Below are 6,700 nucleotides of genomic sequence, written 5' to 3' on the forward strand. Positions count from 1 at the left end.
ATTTTCTATCTAAATTAGAAAAAAATATTCTATGAAATTTAATCTATGAAAGAAAGTTTCTTGACTTTTCAACGATAATTATAAATTTAAAAAAAAAGATAATAAATATTAAAAAAAAAAATAAATAAAAATTTTCATATGGAAATTGAGAATTGCAAAATTTAAATGAACCTCTTCGCTTTTCCAATTTAATTGTAAATGAAAAAGAAATACACGTAATATAAGAGTAAAAATATAAGGAAAAAAAAGATTCTAATTTAAAGCCTTACGTTCCGTTTAACTTTACACTTCTCAAACTTAATTATACACCAAAAAGAAAAAAAAGAAAAAAAAGAAAGAAAGAAAAAAAATTGTCACCTCCTCGATTTATTTAACAAATGTGAACGATCCCCAAGCGCAAAGCGGATTAAAGTGGATCTACCAGTCTATAAGAACGATAAAAAATATAGTCTCAGACATAAACGACCAAGGCCTAAAATTTATTATTCGACTCCAGAGTTCCAGACTTAATTCGAAGCCTCTTTTTCACTCTCGAAACGACTCCACGCATCTGGATCGTAAAATATATCCGAGCAACGATATCGGCAAAAATTGGATTCTGTAAAAAAAATTTTTTCCTTCCGAATTACTCGCCTCCTTCCGACTGATTAATTGAATTTAATCGAAATTATCAAAAATTGTCGTTCCATCTCGAGATTCTTAAGTCTTAAGTCGTCTCATGGTGACGTGAGACGCGTTCCCAGGCGTATCCGTGAAAAGTGTTTCCGCCTTGAAATGGTCCTCCTCCATGGTCAATTGGGCCTAATGGATGGATAATAATAATGGTCCATCATCTATTTGGATTCGGTTTGAATTGCCGCGGAACGCGAGAAATCGGTCGAGCGCACGAAACCTTGCCTACACGATGGTGCGAGGAAGAGGGTTGGGGGAAAAAAGGAGATGAAAAATGGGGATTGAACCGCGAATGCGTAACGTAACGCGTAGATAACCTAATTAGAGGAGTTATCGCCGGCGTTTCGTCGCGACGCTGCGCTCTCCTCTGGATCTGACAAAATCTGCGATTTCGCAAAATTCGTCGATATAACCAGTGAATCGTTCTGATTATTTTTCTTTCCTTTTTTTCCCCTTTTTATTTTTATTTTCCTTTTTTTTTTTTTTTTTCTTTTTTTTCCCTTTTTTTTTTTATTTTCCTTTTTTTTTTTTTTTTTTAATTTATACGAATTGCGTCGAATTGAACGAATTTCCTCGAATTTTCCTCGAACTTGATAAAATTATCCAATCCATCCACGGAAAAAGAAATTCCTGAAGAAGTTTTATCTATTTTATCTACAATATTTAAAAGAATAAAATAAAATTGAATCGATGTGAAGTAACTCGAGAAGACAGAAAGAAAATTAGAAAGATAGAAAATTTTATTGAGTGAAACCATAGTTGATTAACGTACGAACACGTGCAATAATTTCATCGACAAAATTCTTTCCCTGCAAACAAGAATATCTTACAATTCTTATTGAAAAATGGGACGTCTTCCTGATCGATACACGATCCTGCCTAGAAGAAACGGGAGGCAAACGAAAAAAGGAAGCATATCGATCATTTGATCGGAATGCTGGCGCAAATGAAGAGAGAAGATGGTGACGGTTTATTATACAAAAGCCTCGACGAGTGACGGTATTAGCCAGGCCCCTGCGGAAAAGTATTGGACATTAGCGAGGGTATCGTATAGCGCTGGGAGCAGAGGAACTAGTTTGTTACGGTAAAAGATTCTTGGCAGCTCGTTGCACGCGATAGTGGCACCGCACGGGATCTCTGCCGGCGTCGCAGCCGGTGGATCTTCTCTCGGATGCGGGGAAATAAGTAAAATCGGAATAAACGGACGAGTCTCGTGATTTCACTTAATACGGGACATTAGCCAAGGCGATAACGTCAATCCACATCGGTGGTTTCACGATGAATGAGGTTGTTTCCGTTCCGTCAACGTGAGAAAAAAATTTCCCCGACATTGTCACGTCACATTGACGCGAATTTCCCGCCGATTTTCAGATCGACGACTACTTGGAATTACAATAAATTTTCGAGAGACGATCGACGTTTTAGAATAGAATTATACCGGAATTTATATTGAATTTTATCACACACCACCGATTCGTATAGTATAATTATAATTTTGGCGAAATAATCTTAAAAAGAAAAATACGATCGATTGAGATTTGTTGCAACGAAAATTATATTATTTCGCTTGCAGAGACTCGAACGATCGGTCCACGGAACGATTCGAATCATCCGGTTGAATCAACGCGAGCGAATTCGCGTGGTTGGACGTTGATCGCCGGATGATCGACCTTGAGAGGGAAGGCCGCCGAAAATCGAGCGAATCGCCGGCCTTTCCAAGCGTCACGCTTGGTCAACTTTTTCATTAATAAAGACGCATTAGCCGGTATCCTGTCACGGCCAATTAGAGCCACGTTTCGCGTACCTCCGCTTAACCATCGACGCTCAACTGCGTCATTAATACCGTCGCATCGATTATCATTCCACGGAACTGAAGTGCATCTCGAAGCGGTCAATTAGAGAAGAATAAAGAAAGAAGGCCGATCGGATGATGATGATACGCTGAACTTGCATTCGACTTTGATTCGATCCCCCTGTTTTAATCATCGATCGTACGATTTATCTATCTAACCGTCGTATTGAATCGTACGAGTTTCCACGATAATGATTATTCTTTTATATTTCCACGATTCGAAAATAGTTTATCGGCGAGAAAAAAGAACTATACTTTTTTTCTTTTTTTTCTTTTATTCTCGACGGCGAGGCTCGTTGCAACAGTGCGCGATGATTCTTCCACCGCTCGATAGAAAAATCACGATGGGTACAGAAAGAGAAGGATGCCTGGTTGGAGGCGTGCGTAATCGGGCGGATAGATAACTCGTGCCCTACAATCGATGAACTTTGTTATTTATCGGTTGTACTTCTTCAAACGAGACGATAACAATGTTCTGGAGCGAATTAATAAAGCCGACCGAGTTACGCGTGACGTTTCGACAAACTGTTTAAAGCTTGACCCGGTTCCCGCCCCTTTTAATCTGCGTTCAATAGATTCGAAGACGATGCTTCGATGTTAATAGACTGTGACGGATTGCGCGAAATTCGTAATTGAATATCGGGAATTTGCGGGCATTTGATGACGCGTCAACGACGAGATTTGACCCTTTTCTGCCCCGGCTCTTTTTATCGATGCACCGATACAAAGCGGTTTTTTTCTTTTTTTCTTTTCTTTTCTTCAATGTAAAGCGATTAAAATTAAAAGTAACGAATCTAACCGAGAAAGTTTTTAAACGGTACTTCTTTTTCTCTTCGTAATTCGAAACAGGATTGATTCGAACTTGATTCGCGCGCGCTGAAAGTGGAATTGGCCGAGGCGAGAAGAAAACGATTCAGCTCCCTTTCTTATCGTCTCTCTGCCCACCATGTGGATTTAACAACATTCCTCAGTGACGGATTCATTACTTCATTATTTCAACATTATTTCCTGTACAGCCTTCAATGAATATTATTACCGACTTACTTTCGTCTTTATTAAATAATTTCGTTGAAGAACTTCGCAAGAAATTTACCGACTCGCGAAAATGAATGATAATAAAAATTTGAAATATTAGGTACGTTGTTTTGTAGATGTAAATTTTCCAAAAAAAGAAAAAAAAAAGCAAATCAATCGATAAAATATCTTTTCCTCTTATAATGAAATTTCTTGGCCAACATTTATAATAATTCTTTTCAATTATTCCTGAATTGAAGAGAAAAAAAAATAAATAATAATACGTGTCAACGTTTCTTCTTAATCACTACAAAACTCGCAATGTAGAATCAACTTTCAAATTTATTTTCATACTTTATTATTACTATTATTATTATTAATATCCGAGGAAACCGATTCTCGCCATTCTCACGCGCGACTCGACTTTATCCATTCAGCATCCGGGGCAACTTTCCAACTGACATCACGGGCCTGACACATGGTCGAATTGCGATTTCGTCGAATCCGTGTTACGTCCGACCCCATTCCCCGAATCGATCCTAATTGGCGGACAAATTCGCCAATTCGCCGGAGATTTTAACTTAAACGCGTCGGTATGCGGCAAACCAAGATTTCAGCCAACTTTTCCTCCCTCCAACACGGTTCTTCCTCTTTCACTTCCTCCCGCGTCGAGTTACGTAAAGGCCCCTACACTAGCTCCGTATTCCGCGCCAATCGGCTAACCCATATGAATAATAAGTGTGATGATCCCATTCCATCCCCTCGAAACAGGCCCTATATAATCCTATATTTGACTCAAGTCCCATCCCTTGGTCCTCTTCAAATTTTCAACTCGTTACCCGCTTATTGTAACTCTCGTTTATCGTGAGAGACGAGAGGAGCGAATTAAGCACCGTCTTCTCGAGTGGAAACAGTTTATGAGAAGGAAGAAAGTTTGCGGCACGACGAATGTTACGTTACGAATGTGACGAATATAGAATTTTTAATCGAAAAATTAACGGGATATAATAATTTCGAAAATTTTCAGAACTGACATTTTCAGAACGAACGTTCGAATAGCATCGGGATTCTCCTTTCGAATAGCCTGAGAGAAATGTCAATTGCCACAATTGGGGGGCCCCCAACGTAACGAGAGAGGTCGGTTGACTCCTTCGTCTGGAAGGAACGTTTCGTTTCCCCTCCCTCTAATTATCACATAGGCAGAGGATAATAGGCGAGACGATAAATTTCTATCATAACCCGTTGATATTATCCCATATTGGTTTCGTAATACCACGACTCTGGCCTCGATAAGCTCCTTTAATCTCCCGTTTGTTGTTTAAAAAGATCGTAAATAATGCCTCCCCTCCTTGTTTCACCTAATTCCTAAAGCGTCCACGACTTTTTCCTTTTTTCCTTTTTTTTGTTACTCCAATACCATACTCCTCGACCATTGTTCCTACTCTCTCTCTCTCTCTTTCTCTCCTATTCTGTCGCGATGCGCGAAGGAAAAACCTTAAAGGCGCGCGCACGACCTTAAAACGGAGCGCGTTTTGATCGCGTTTAATTCCATCGTAATCCGCCATCCCGTTCCAACGATCGTTTCATATCCATTAAACTGCACTTTCCAATTGAACTTTTAAACCCACACCCACCGCGCACACAGCGCCTGTTTAGACACTCATCAGGGTTTGTGCAGTTAGTTTATTGGATTACTGGCTGCGCGAGCACGCGAACGAGCGCATCAGTTACCGCGAAACCATTTTACGAATTAAAGCGATGCCGTGGACGCTTGTTGGAAGGTTAGGTTCCACAACGAGGCGAATACTTTTTCTCTCGTTTTATTCCTACGCACGTTTTGTTCCGTTGATTGGAACGATTCAATCGAAGCTTGTACTTCTGATGAAGTTGATCGTTGTTTTACGAGCGATTCATGGTATTGGCGGGGTTGTTTTACATTTAAAAATTGCGCGGGAAAAAGAAAAGAGCGTTGAGTTCGTTCCTTTCTTCATGGGAAATTATTGCTTTGATATTATTCGATTAGAACGAGGGGATATCTCATAGTTAGGAAAGAAATCGAGCGGGCAAAATTTGAATTATAAATCGTCTAAAGAACATCGTCCCTTTAGAAAACGAAACATTTTACTTTAAATTAAATTTAAATGAACTATCTATAAAATAACTTTATTATTCATTTTGTACGATCTTGTACCTACTTTTCACCTTTTTTAAAATTTTTAAATTCGAAACAACGACGAACAATCCAATTAACTCAATATATCGGTAAAATAAAAAAGGAAAAGCAAGGAAACCGGGATTCTCGATGATCGATCTTTATCGTCTCGGTTAATTGGAAGATTACATATTATCGGAACTCGTTGGTCAGGCGAGAATTACACGATGGATGAGAATGTTACAGCTAAAAGGGATATTTCGGGTAATCTTCGGGTATACGGATCATCGACCCTTTCATAAATTGACTCATTAAAACCAAATTAAAAATTATCTCCTCGTTTTAAACGCGAATCGAGAATATTGATCGTCGTTTACTTCTAAAATATAACACATATACAAAAACACGAATTTGTACTATCATCGAATTATCCAAAAATTAAAAAAAAAGAAAAAATTCCAAAGATTCTTTCTACTCCCTCCTAAAAAAAAGAATAATAATTTCGAGTACGAATAAAATTAAAAAAAATTTTTCTTCGATCTCTCTTATCGCGAGCAGAAAGATTAGAAAAAAAAAAAAAGAAAAAGAACAAAGAGAAGACAAAGGCAAAGCGCGAAGTGAATTTCGCGTGGAAATCCACGCGATTCCGGCGATAAGGCGATCAAACGAGGTCGCGCGACGCTATCAAAAGACGGAAACGCGATTTTTGCGGGAGCGAGGCGTGCAAACGGAGCGGAGCGCCGGTAACACGGTGCCGCGGCACGCGTTCGGCATGCACGCAACGCCGCGTAAAAGAAAGAATGGGAAGGGAACGCGGTGTGCCACCTCGGAACAAGGCGGCCATTCACATCGAGCCGGCCGTAATTAACGTCAGCTGCTATAGGCGAGCCTCTGAGTACTTCCACTTACGCGCCTCGGCGCCGCGGCTCGCTTCGCGTCGGCGTATTTACACGCTTGTAAACACGACCCCCTTTTTTCCTTTTTTTTTTTTTTTTTTTTTTTTTTTTTTT

Source organism: Apis dorsata, unplaced genomic scaffold, assembly GCF_000469605.1.
Source record: "Apis dorsata unplaced genomic scaffold, Apis dorsata 1.3 scaffold_215, whole genome shotgun sequence".
NCBI lineage: Eukaryota > Metazoa > Arthropoda > Insecta > Hymenoptera > Apidae > Apis > Apis dorsata.